The 14,213-nt window shown below is 36.5% G+C and overlaps 1 non-coding gene across 1 annotated transcript; it reads right to left on the reverse strand.

Moving 5' to 3' along the window:
* Positions 1-664: 664 nt before the first annotated feature.
* TRNAF-GAA lies at positions 665-737 on the reverse strand. Its single transcript has one exon. It is a non-coding gene; the product is annotated as a tRNA-Phe (tRNA).
* Positions 738-14,213: the final 13,476 nt, after the last annotated feature.

Raw genomic sequence — 14,213 nt, forward strand, 5'->3', positions numbered from 1 at the left:
ACGCTCTCCCAACTAATTTTAAATTAAATAGTCAGGAGTCAAGTTATGTGACGTGAATCAGGTGCGGTGAACATGGATCGAACACGTGACCTTTAGATTTTCAGTTTGACACTCAAAACTGAGTTATCTTCGCTAATATTTGAAGAAGAAAAAAATCATAAGTAAAGGTATTTCTGCTAATTCATTATATTTTAAAAAGGAATAATCACTAATTCTGAAGAAGAAAAAAATCATAAGTGAAGGTATTTCTGCTAATTCATTATATTTTAAAAAGGAATAATCACTAATTTTAGATTGAATAAAGTTATGCAACTTAATCAACTTATGCAACCAATGAGGTATTTACGCTAATTCATACTAATTTTTTTATTGAATAGTCAGCTTATGCGAATGGAAAAAAGTGCGGTGAACGTGGAGATTAAACACGTGACCTTCAAATCTTTAGTTTAACACTCTCCCAACTGAGCTATCCCTGCTAACATTAAAAATAAAAATTCATAAGTAAAGCTATTTCCACTAATTCATTATATTTTAAAAAGAAATAATAATCACTATCCCGGATAACATTAAAAATAAAAATTCATAAGTAAAGCTATTTCCACTAATTCATTGTATTTTAAAAAGAAATAATAATCAACTAAACTATAAGGTGCCATGAACCAAGTGCGGTGAACGTGGATTGAACACGTGACCTTCAGATCTTCAGTCTGACGCTCTCCCAACTGAGCTATCCCCGCAATCATCAAAAATGAAAATTCATCAGTAAAGATATTTTCGCTGATTCAAAAGAAATAATGACTAATTTTTTATTGAATAGTCAGGTTATGCAAATAGAAACAGGTGCGGTGAACGTGGAGATTGAACAAGTGACCTTCAAATCTTAAATCTGACGCTCTCCAAACTGAGGTATCCTCGCTAACATTAAAAATGAATGTTTTTAAGTAAAGATATTTCCGCCAATTAATTGAAATTTTAGAAAGAAATGATCACTAATTTTAGATTGAATAGTCAAATTGTTGTGCAACGTGAACCATGTGTGGTTAACATGGATCGAGCACGAGACCTTCAGATCTTCAATCTAACGCTCTCTCAACTGAGCTATCCACACTAACATTAAAAATGAAAATTCATCAGTAAAGGTATTTTCGCTAATTCATTGAAATTTTAAATAGAAATAATCACTAATTTTTAATAAGATATTCAAGTTATCCAACTTGTATAAGGTGCGGTGAACTAGAACACGTTAGGTATTTCGGATAATTCATTGAGATTTCAGAAAGGAATAATGACTAATTTTAGATTGAATAGTCGGGTTATGCAACTAGAATTAGGTGCGGTGAACGTGGAGATCAAACACGTGACCTTCAAATCTTTAGCCTGACGCTCTCCCAACAGAGCTATCCCCGCTAATATTAAAAATGAAAATTCATAATTAAAGGTATTTCCACTAATTCATTATGTATAAAAAAGAAATAATCACTAATTTTAGATTGAATAAGCAAGTTATGTTTTTAGATTGTATAGTCAGATAATAAACTTGTATTAGGTGCGTTGAACGTGGATAAAACACGTGTGACTTTCAAATCTTCAGTCTAACAATCTTCCAACTGAGCTACTCTTGCTAACATTAAAAATGAATATTCATCAGTAAAGGTATTGGGTACACTTCTGGAAATTCAACAAAAGACAATAGTATTAGACCGAGATGCCAGATTTAAATCTCGCTTCTGGAAAATTCAACAAAAGGCATTGGGTACGCAGTTATAGTACGACATTCCACCCATAAACAGATGGTCAAACAGAAATGCTCAAGCAAATATTGGAAGACATGTTGAGGGTATATGAGATGGATTTTGCAGGAAGTTGGGATAAGTACCTACCCCTTATGAAATTCGCTTATAATAATACTTGCCGAGCCACCATACAAATGGCCACATACGAGGTTCTCTATGGACGAAGATTTCGATCCCCTATCTTTTGGGAAGGAGGGGGGCAAACGACAATTATTAGGTCAGAGCTGGTGCAAATTACCAACGCCACAGTCTAGAAGATTAAAGCTAGGATACAAACCGCACAAAGCCGAGAGAAAAGCTATGCAGACCTAAGGCGCAAGGACATGGAATTGTAGGTAGGGGATCATATATTCCTAAAGGTAGCACCCCATGAGAGGGGTGCTCAGGTAGGGTAAAAAGGGGAAGCTAAGCCCTAGGTTTATCCGTCCCTTTGAGATATTAGAAAGGATTGGATCTGTGGCCTATAGAATCGGGCAATGCCCAAACTTGTCTGCAGTACATAATATCTTTCATGTATCCGTACTACGGAAGTAGACCCTAGATCGTTCGCACGTACTGGCTCATGAAACTCTCTTCTTGAAAGATGACCTAACGGATAAAGAAGACCCGATTCAAATAATAGACAAGAAAGTCAAATGATTGAGAAACAAGGAAATCTCTCTTGTTAAGATCCTATGGAAGAATCATAGAGTAGAAGAAGCCACTTTGGAAAAAGAAGGCAAATAAGAACCTTGTACCCTGACCTATTTTAGAATAAGCACTTTGGATGACCGAAAGTTTTCGAAGGAGAGGAGAATTTGCAACACTCAAGGTCTCCAATAAGAGACAGTGTATAATCCCCACTAGGTTGTATCTAGAAGCAAAGAACAAGTAAAATTGAAAAAACATTGAGAAAATGGTACTTTTTCTAATTTTTATAAACTTCCCGAATCATTAAATTTTTTATAGAATAAGAATTACACTCAAAGACGTTTCTCCAAACCAATTCCTTTAGCCTGAAGAAAGGATATGGAAGAGGTTCAATGAAGAAATAGGGCCTTGAAACCCCTAGAATCGGCTACCCAATAAGAAATCCTTTGTTTTATCTCCAGCGATAAATCATATTTTGGATGAACTTTCGAAGCGAATATCTTAGGCTACGATCCACGAGAAGGTATCATCAAATCAATCCCTAGCCCTTCCTTGTAATACCCATCTTTAAGTTTCACGAAGAAATCGAGGAGAGAAATGCTGTAAATGTGGCTGTACAGGCCGAGTTTCAGATGGCGGCGACGCGAAAAATGCGCATCTTCTTCCTGTTCAGAGGAAGAAAACGATGATATGGCCAGTTCAACTGAACTGTCCAAGTCAACTCAAAATTTGACATTTTCTCGGGTTTTCTCAATGTTAAACCCAATTTAGTCCGATTCTGATAGAAAATCTTATGGTTTCAGAAACTAGACACAATAAGGAGTACGTGGAAGGAAATTTGAAGTAATTCAGATACTAGAAGCTCAAGAATGGATGTCCCAAAGGTCGACGACAAGGCAAGTAGCCACCTTGGACTTTTTGTTAAGAAATACTTGTAGAAATCGCTTTGATTTTCATATGAACCCTAAAACAAGTATGAATTAATGATATATGAAAGAAAAACCCAAATAACCGTGAGTTAAGACCCTGAACCGATTAAATAGCTCGAGATTTAAGTAACATTAAAATAACCCACTATATGAGCTCCGCTGCCTATCAAATTTTAATACTGAGCATATTATAGTATGTTGAGGTTAGATATGAAATTTGGTGGTCATTGGATAAGGATAAGTAGGTAAACCAATAAATGGTGTAAAATGACCATAATGCCCCTAAGGTAATTTACCTTCGGTTCATGACCTAGATGACCTTCAAATGCTATGAAATTCATCAGTAGATCTTATTTTATGAAGCGTTATATGAATCCTTATCCCAAGAGGTTTATATAAGGTAATGAAGTTTGGGAGTTATTGGAAAACTTTAGTTAGCGAAACCAAGATATGAGAGAAAATGCTCATCACAATCCATATGACCTTTGCCATGAATTACGATGTTTATAAGTTTTGTAGTCAATGTTCCCAATGTTTGCTGCACACAAAAAAAGATAGGGATGTTAAAGTTTTAAGTCACTTTTGGAAAGTATGGTGGATAAATTGGGTACCAAATTATTGTTTTCACCTGCATGTCATCCTGAGATTCATGAGCAAACTAAAGTGGTTAATAAAATATTAGGAGCATTGCTTAGAGCTATTATTTATAAGAATATTAAGTCATAAATTGGGTAACAAATTATTGTTTTCAACAAGTCATAAATTGGGTAACAAATTATTGTTTTCAACTACATGTCATCTTCATATTAATGAGCAAACTGAGGTGGTTAATAGAACATTAGGAGCATTGCTTAAGGCTATTATTTGTAAGAATATTAAGCCTTGGGACGAATGTTTGCCACTCATTGTTCTCTTTTTGAAGTTGCTTACCGATTTAATCCACTTACGCATCTTGATTTGCTTTCTAACAATTATATCAAATTGAAGCATGCAATATAATAAGATTTGAAATAGGTTTTTTAAACCTTGAACCAAGAAGTAATTCAGAAGGATATTGGGAAAGAAAAAAAGAAAAAAAAAAGGATGCTATATTTAATTATAATTTACCAGTGTCTTTATAACATGTTAATTAAAAAGAGGAAACAACAAGAATAAACAAACAAAGGAAATTTGTGTATGTATGATTCTCTTCAAATCTTGGAAACTACGAGGATTCCTCTCCTTTCTTGACATAAAGACTTACTTTTTCGGGACTTGGACCATAAAGAGTCATCTACTCTTACTCCTACTCCCTTCTCTAAGAATCAACATAGCATAATCATTCCATGAAGGCCGAGGTAGTCTTATAAAAGAAGATGAGGGTACCACTTTCAAATCATTACATGAGGACTTGAGAAAGTTTTGTAAAAGAAGACGAGGGTACCACTTTCTATTGCAGAATTTCTATGTGAATAGAGAATATACCATATTCTTGGGAGATAAGATAGAGCCTCGAGCCTAACTTCAAAGGCATTACACAAATTGTTCTATGATATTTTTTCTACGAACTCTCTGTTATGTTGTCCGCTGAAGGTTTCAGGAAAGGGACACAGATTCTCTATTGCACTGATCTACCAATAGAAGTTTTACCTAGGTCATCTATCGTCACAATCCTTTTAAGGAAGATGCACCCAAATAACCAGTGAACAATAACATTTAAAGAAGTTTCAGAGAGCGAGAAGAGGATTGTGATAGAAGTTGCCCTAGGTAAAACTTCTTTAAATGTCTTAGCCAATCATGACCTCATAAGAGGTGTCTCTTGGACAACAAATGTCTTAGCCAATTGTGACAGTCATGATTGCTCAAGGCATGTCGCCCAAATAATCGGTAAACAATAACATTGCCCAAATAACCGCCTTGGACAACAAATCGTTTACAAGAATTGTTGAGACATGCAACATGCAACCACAGGCAACACGCCTTGGGCAATCATGACTGTGACATCTGCCCCAACACAATTTATTGGATGAGGCTGACTTTTGGTCTCTCAATGCGCTTCCAGCTGATCTCATAATGAGGAGTCTCTTCCAACCTACTAGGTGCTGTTGAAAATCACTTCTCGGTTTGTTGAGTCTTCATGTCTTCTCTATTCATGTCTTTCCTACTTTCTTCGCTTGAAACTTTTTCTTATTTGTATGATGTCATACCACCTGCTTCTGCTTGATGTCTTCTTGGTCGAAATAATAACGTTTCAAGTTACTAACGTGGACAACAAGGTTAGTCCGCATCCATAAGAGCAATTGGATTCTATATGATGTCTTCGTAATCTTATGGATAACTTTCACTAGTCCATAGTATTTTCACACCAGTTTTTGGTTCTTGTTGCTTTGAACTCGAAGTTTATCTGAACTTAACTTATATGAACTCTTTATTTTTCTTGAAATTATTGTGGTTGACGCTTCCGACTGACCCTTCTTTTCATCCGTCTAGATGATATTTCTTTGTGAACATGTGTTGCTTCAGTGGTTTGTTTCTCTCTCCCTTCTTCAGTATCTGACCTTGTTTTTGTCTCTCTTGGAGGGGATAAATCCATTTTCTGACCATGTTTGCGTCGTGGTGTTCATGTAGTGGCAACAAGGTTTCTATTGAGGTTGGCTCACTTGAGCTCCCCTTTTCAATTACATCAATAGCAGCAAGCATAAATTCATCATGGCTATGATTCTTTCTCAACTGTAGTATCGACATCATTTTCAACCCTCTTGGTTGATGGATGTTTTTCTGAATTATCGTCGGATTAGACTCCATTACTACTAGATATTTTGCTAGGGGCATGTAACTGACTTTGTGTTTCAGCAAGACGTTCATTCCTGACACGACTTCGAAGTCATCCATTTCAACAATCACTAAACAATTTGCCTAGTCCAAGGCTCCAGCTTGATTAGAGTTCTCATTGTGACTCTTAAGACAGGTAAAGCTTCCAATTTGACGGCGTTCATCTTTCCTATATCTTGATGCCAAAGGATGTTAAAATATTTTACATCGGTCTCCATCATGAGTTGTGGGTGGCTTTAGAGTTGACAATGGTGTTCCTTACTACTTTGTGCTTTACTCAAACCTTGACATACATAATATATATATATTCATTTAACTATAACACATATGGTCCATGGAAGAATTGTAGCTCTTATGCTCATTAATATTATAATGGCTACTACCTAAATTATAACCTAAAGTTGATAATTGATGTCCAAGTAGCCAACCCTAAATTTGTAATCATTGTGGAGTGATTGAAATTACAATGGAAGTAGTTTAAACTCCTAGTACCTTAAATGAAGTTGGTCTCTTCTAATAAAACACGAATTTCTCTTTAATATCATTAATATAATTATGCTTCATCTTGAACCTACTAACATGAAACTAAAACTGCGTTCAATTTAACTCTATTTTATTGTCATCTTGAATGACGTGTAGGATATATTCTTGATTTACCTTGATATTTCTTATTAGTTAAGCTTTTTGCAAAATCACAATTAGACAACAACAAAAATGAACTTAGGTCTGTTTATTATTTTAAAGAAAATTTCTTTCTCCATCTTATTCATAATAACTCTGCAACTAAATTCATATTATGCTAAGAAACAAATTTTTTACTCGCAAGAAGTAAAATATGCAACTTTAACTAAAATTTCATCTAAACAAATTTTATTGCCATACAACATAGATGACAATTATAGCCTTCAAACAAAAAATAGAGTAGTTGTGGTGAACGGGATAGAAATTCTAGTGTTCATCCATAATATACAACCACTACCTAAATTATGACCTAAAAATTTGAAAACATAAGTTGTAGTTGAAAATTACATAAAACAATCCCCTAAATCCAAGAAGTCGTGTCCAATTAATAAATCCTAAAGATAGTAGCTAACATAGAGTAATTGAAGCTCCACATGAAGTAATTTAAAGTTTCAGTTACTTAACTAAAGTTTATCTGTCTTTAATGAAGCATGAGTTGCACTTAAGTTCATGAAATGTTTATAGACTCCAACTCTTAGTACTATTAATGCAATTATGTTTCATATGAGTTTGTCATAAATGAAACTAAGGTATGATTCTCGCTTAGGGTGTGAGAGATCCCAAGTTCAATTCTCGGTTCAATTCTTTTTTATTAGTAATTATCTTTTTTAGAACATAACTTTTATTCTTTTTACACTACTTCTATTCTTTTTTCTTCTCTTCTCTACCTTAATTATCTTTCTATAATAATTATCTTTTTACACTACTTCTATTCTTTTTTCTTCTCTCTACAGTAATTATCCTTCTACAGTAATTATCTTTTTACAGTACTTCTATTCTTTTTTCTTCTCTCTACAGTAATTATCGTAAACCCTATGTAAATAATTTAACAACGGTCTAGATTTAAAAGATATAATGATAATTGCTCATGGATTTCATTAACAAAGAAAATAAATGAAATAATGATGATACATTCCATAAACAAAATATATGGTCCATTATAAGGGCATTTGGTGTAGTGGTATGATTTTTGCATTAGGTGCAAGAGGTCTTGAGTTCAATTCTCGAAACGCCCCTCTAAAAGAAAACCAAGCACAATTTTGTAAGAAAAAAAAAAATAGGTATCAATGGGCCTAACCCAAAAGAATGCGTTAAATTGAACCGAGAATAGAGAATGAAACATGTTCTTGGAATCCAAGATAATGATAATTGTCATGTCATCAAGCAGACTTTTGGTATGATATATGGAGATAATTAGATATTTGGTATGATATATGGAGATAATTATATACCCTATGCTATTTGAATAGCTTGAAGTCATCATAGCCTCTCCACCGGTTCCGAAGACTCCTTCGGCATCAATGTGCTCCAATGAAAGAGATCAACCCTTTCCTGAACCAGAACCGGGCACAAAACGCCAAGGAGAAAGTCGAAAAGCGAGCTCTTTTCGCGTATACGCAAGCTCGAAACCCAATTAGCTCACGGACTGTCTCCTCACCCTGGCGAGTATGAGTGCTTGGTAAGAGAGAATGCCGAATGAGAAAGACATTCGATTACGGCAACATTCGCAACTACCAAAGTGCACTAAACCTAGTAGAGATCTTCGACCTAACGATAATGGAACTTCAAGCCCATTTAATCAATCCGCTTTGTACCTTATTGTTGACCGAATCGGATGCACGCCAGGCCTAAATTGTCTCTCAGTCACCTAGAGAGGAAAGAAAGATCAGATCCGAAGTTTACGAATCGAAGAGAAAGTGGATATGAGTTCTACACGCTTTCATTTTCAAAAGCTTCGCTTGCCTACAGTACTTTATTCAGGATCTGAATTCCTTGATCATTTCCTTGGCGGATAACACAAATGAAATCCTTTCCCTGACCGCCCATCTTATGAGTCCATTCTTGTCTTGTTGGTTTGTTGTACTATTTTATACCTCTCTCGATTGATAGAAAGACGTTCGAGAGCTGGGAGGGCCTATTGTGAGGGAACTTTCCTTTTCACGGTAGGCAAAGATAAAGCGGGAGCTGCATATGTCCACGATGAACAAGGCAGAGCGACTTCTTCTTTAGAAGAGGTTGGTTTTATCAAAACTGTTAGATCCGCTTTCATTAAAGAAAAAATAGGAGCTCTTGGTCTAGCCAATGTCGATTCGTATGGCAATGCGGACTCGACTCAGGATGAGGATTCCGCTTTTCATACTGCTGCTATGAGTCAAAAGAGCTGGTAAGCTATCTCGCTAAACGAAAGGAAAGAGCACGTACGGGTTGACCTTGTTACAAGGGTCGGGGCTAGCCAAAGAAGGTCAGTCGAACTAAGTTAGGACCCTTGATCCGGTTTAGCTAGGTTCTTCCATGCGAGAATGTATGGGTATCGGTATCCTCTTTAGGACCGGTTGCTTCCTCTTTTTGTTTATACATTTGGAGAAACCTGCTAAGCCCGCCTTTCTTACCAGGTGTGATTCAATCTTTCAGCTCAAACTTTTCTATCGTCCGACAAAAAAAGTAGGAGTACGACTACCTTTTCCTTTTCTTGCCCGAGCCAGGGGATCATTCAGTTTCTACCAAAAGGTTCACTATCTATTTATTAGTTGTTGTAAACGAATGTATTTCTCATTTCATGTTAGCTCCTCCAAGAGCTTCCTGGTCCGTAGTAGACGAAACCTTGAACTTCTATCGGACTTATAGCATTGCCTGGTGAGCTCGCCGTTGAGGGTTGGCCTTACAGGAGATCGAGCACCCTTTCTTTCCCTACCTGATATGCTTTCCCGCTTATCGTGCAACTAGCCAACTAGCCAAAGAGAGAGGGAGAGGGATCATGTCAATCAATTTGTATGTGCATTTTGTCCATCTTGTACTTGCCTGCTTAGCTTTCTTAGCCACCATCTCCGGTTTTCCCCGAACAAAGAGGTCCTGCTTATCCATACCCAACAGTCATACTTTTAGCCGAAAGACTGATTTTTTTCATAAAGTCGGATTATAGATCAAGAAAGAATGAAGTTGCTTACAGGGACGGTTATGCGATACGTCTTTTCATACTCCCCTTTTCTTTAACCTTGCTATCAACCTAGCCATTCTCGCTTGTTGCTTTAAGGGGTCTCCCCACTGTAGATTACTCGGATTGGTTCTCGCGTCCCTGTGCCAAAAAGGATGGGCGAGTTTGGTTTGAGTCTTCATCGATTGGGTGGATCCATATGCTCCGGGGGGGTGAGACGAAGTGTAGTGCAGTCTGTTCAGCGCATCTGTTTTAGGTATGTTGTCTGCTAAAGGTTTTAGGAAAGAGGGTACAAATTTTCTACATAGGTCATCTGTGGTCACAATTCTTTTAAGGAAGATGCTCCCAAATAATGGTGAACAATAGCCTTTAAAGAAGTTTCAGAGAGCAAGAAGAGGCAGAATAGAGAATAGGAGTGAGTCGTGCAAGGAAGAAGGAACTAGTAAGTTTAATTTGGGTTCGTTTGAACTAAAAAACGAACTAAAATTTTTCAAACGAACCCAAATTTAAGACTCACTAGCCCAAAGTCCATATGTAGTAAAAAAAAAAACCTTTCGTGGCCCAACCCTTATTCGCAATCCGCATCCAACCATTTCTTTTTCAAACTACACGTATGCTCCAGGCCAAACTCACGTAACTAGTCAGAAGATGCGGCCCACAACTGAACGGATTTCAAGTGTCACAATCGCACTCTTGAAGTAGTGCGACAATGATTATGTGACATTTGTTCTAATCCAAAGAACAAGTCAACCATGCAAAATTTAGACTGAACGAACAATAGCAGTGTATGCTCGAATCACGTTTAGAAGAAATATTTTAGAAAACGTGAGCGAGGAAATACGTTAAAAATAATTTCAAATAAAGCAATGTTATAAGCTAAAAGTGAAGAAACAACAACTGGTCACGTTCTCCTATAGTACATTTTGGGACATTTTAGTCCTGATGGGTGTAGATATGATTTTGAGGACTAATCATACACCCCGTATTGGCACAACAATAATAGTAAAGGCCTATCTAAGATGAAAGCAAGTAAAATGGGTTTGGAATGAGCATGCCACCATGAACCACAAATCGTTTACAAGAATAGCTGGGACATGTAACATGTAGCCACAGGCAACACGCCTTGGCCAATATCTCTATCAACCAGCTCTTCATAAACTCAACGTTGTAGGATGAGGCTGACTTTAGGTCTCGCGACGCGCTTCTAACTGATCTCAGTATTGTGGAGTCTTTTCCAACCTACTAGGAGCTGTTGAAAATCACTTCTCGATTTGTTAACTCTTTAAGTCTTCTCTGTTGGTTCTTTCCTACTTTCTTCGCTTGAAACACTTAATTCTTTGAATGACGTCATACCACCTGCTTTTACTTGATGTTTTCTTGGTCGGAATAATAACGTTTCAAGTTACTGACGTGGACAACAGGGTTAGTCTGTATCCATAGGAGCAATTGGATCCTATATGATGTCTTCCTAATCTTGTGGACAACTTTGACTAGTCCATAGAATTTTCGAACCAGTCTTTGGTTCTTGTTGCTTTGAACTCAAAGTTGATCTGACCTTAACTTATCATAACTCTCTATTTGCTTTGAAATTATCGTGGTCGACCCTTCTCTTCATCCGTCTGGATGGTATTTCTGCGTGAACATGTGTTGCTTTAGTGGTTTGTTTTTGTCTCCCTTCTTCAGTAGAAGTGTTGGCTTGGTGTCTTTGCCAAGCATTTGAGTGATCACTGACAAGAGCCTTTGCAGGTCAAATAAACCCCACTGTGAACATGCCATTTTGCTATTTGTAGAATTCAACTAGCTCAAGTTGAGATGTATGACATCTATTTGTGGTAGGTGACATAAAACTAATCTTGTGATTTATCTCTCTTGGTAGGGTTAAACCCAATATCTGACCTTCTTGTTTTGGGTCGTGGTGTTCATGTAGTGGCAATAAAGTTTTTGTTGAGGTTGGCACACTTGAGCTCCCCCTTTTCAAATACAACAATGGCAGCAAGTGTAGATTCATCATGGCTAAGATTCTTTCTCAACTGTACTATCGTCATCATTTTCACCCCTTTTGGTTGATGGATGTTTGTCTGAATGATCGTTGGGTTAGACTCCGTTACTACTAGGCATTTTGCTAGGGACATGTAAATGACTTTGTGTTCTAGCAGGATGTCAATCCCTGACTATTTGGGCTCTAGAATGTTGGATATGAAGGCTGGCGATTTATAGTAAAAATCTGATAGAGAAATATATATTAAATAATTATATATAGTAGGCGGTTACATATAGTGAAGCTATATATAATAAACTGAAATCATATGTATACCCACTAGTCAGTGCTTCCTAAATGTATATTTCTCATTCTCCATATCCTCTCTTTACATACCTGAAGTCATTAATACAAAACCATTAGTCAATATTTCTTCTTACATTTTCTCTATCATGTTCTTTGTGTTCATTTAGATCAAGTGTGTGCGCTGTTGTGTGATTCTAATAACTAGTATCAGAGCGAGGAGAGATTCACCACGATCTGTGAAGATCGAAAGTTCAAAGACTAGAATTGAAAAGTTTGATGAATTCGATATCAGTTTCTAGAAGATGCAAATTGAAGATTATCTATACGAGAAAGATATTCAGGAACCCATTTTGGGGGTGAAGCTAGATACCATGACCACGGAGGAGTGGAAGCTCAAGGATTGTCACGCCGTAGATGTCTCGCACTGTGCAACGACAACTCTCTGTTTTCCTAAGGCTAGTCAGATATCTCATGCCACTCTTTTCCTCCTCACCATATCTAGACACTATAACGTTGATCCACTATTGTCTTATATAGTTAATGTTCACTCTTTAACGTCCAAGGACATTTTATAACTACTACATGTGGAAAGTAACGTTTATGGTTTTTTGATGTAAGAATTGTAGGGATGTAGTTCAAATGGTAGAGCGTTCATTTCCCATGTGGAAAGTACGGGGATCAATACCTTGCATCTCCGATTGAATCGATTACTAAGTATATTTTTTTTTTCAATTTCTTCTTATTTAGGACATAATGAGCCGGGATAGTTTTTCATTTTCACTATTACCGATGACGAGATGTTTAGGACTTTGTGACATAAGAATTTTTGGGATATAGCTTAGATGGTAGAGCACTCGCTTTGCATGCGAGAGGTATGGGGATCGATACACAATTGTGGGGATGTAGCTTATGATGGGAATTTGAGGGTTTTATGATGCAACAATTGTGGGGATGTAGCTTATGATGGGAATTTGAGGGTTTTATGATGCAACAATTGTGGGGATGTAGCTTATGATTGGAAATTTAGGGTTTTATGATGCAAGAATTGTGGTCATGTAGCTTATGATGGGAAATTTAGGGTTTTATGATGCAAGAATTGTGGGGATGTAGCTTAGATGGTAGAGCTCATTTAGGATGCGAGAGTTAAGGGGATATCCCGCATCTCCAAAAGAAACTATTTGTTATTAATATTTTACTTCTATTCAACCTTTCCTTATTTATGACATAATTAGCGGAGATATTTTTTCATTTTCACTTGATGACGGGACATTTAGGGTTTTCTGATATAAGTATTGTGGGAATGTAGCTTAGATGGTAGATTGCTTGCTTAGCATGCGAGAGGTACGAGGATCGGATCGATACCCCATACCTCCAAAAGAAACTATTCGTTATTACTATTTTATTTCTATTCAATTTTTCCTTATTTATGACATAATGAATAGCGTTATTTTTTTATTTTCACTATTGTTGATGACGAGATGTTTAGGATTTTGTGATGTAAGAATCTTGAGGATATAGCTTAGATGGTTGAGCGTTTGAATCCCATGTGAGAAGTATTGGGATCGATACCATGCATCAACAAAGGAAACCATTACTAAGTATATTAGTTCTTTTAAATGTTTCCTTATTTACGACATAATGAGCGGGGATAGTTTTTCATTTTCGAATGTAGCATGGGAGTGGGAATGTAGCATGGGAGAGATACGGGGATCGATACCTCGCATCTCCAAAAGAAACTATTCGTTATTACTATTTTATTTCAGTTAATATTTCCTTATTTATGACATAATGAGTAGTGATATTTTTTCATTTTCACTATTATTCATGACGAGACGCTTAGGGTTTCGTGTCGTAAAAATTGTAGAGATATAGCTTAGATGGTAGAGCGCTTGCTTTGCATGCGAGTTGTACGGGGATTGATAACCCGCCTCTCCAAAAGAAAGTATTTAATTTGTTATTATTTTTTTTCATTTTCACAATTATCGATGCCCCGCATCACCAAACCAAACTATTTGTTATTAATATTTTGATATTTTTTTATTTTCACTATTATTAATGATGGGACATTTAGGGTTTTATGATGTAAAAATCAT

Source organism: Cucurbita moschata, unplaced genomic scaffold (genome assembly GCF_002738365.1).
Source record: "Cucurbita moschata cultivar Rifu unplaced genomic scaffold, Cmos_1.0 Cmo_Scf00206, whole genome shotgun sequence".
Classification (NCBI taxonomy): Eukaryota; Viridiplantae; Streptophyta; class Magnoliopsida; order Cucurbitales; family Cucurbitaceae; genus Cucurbita; species Cucurbita moschata.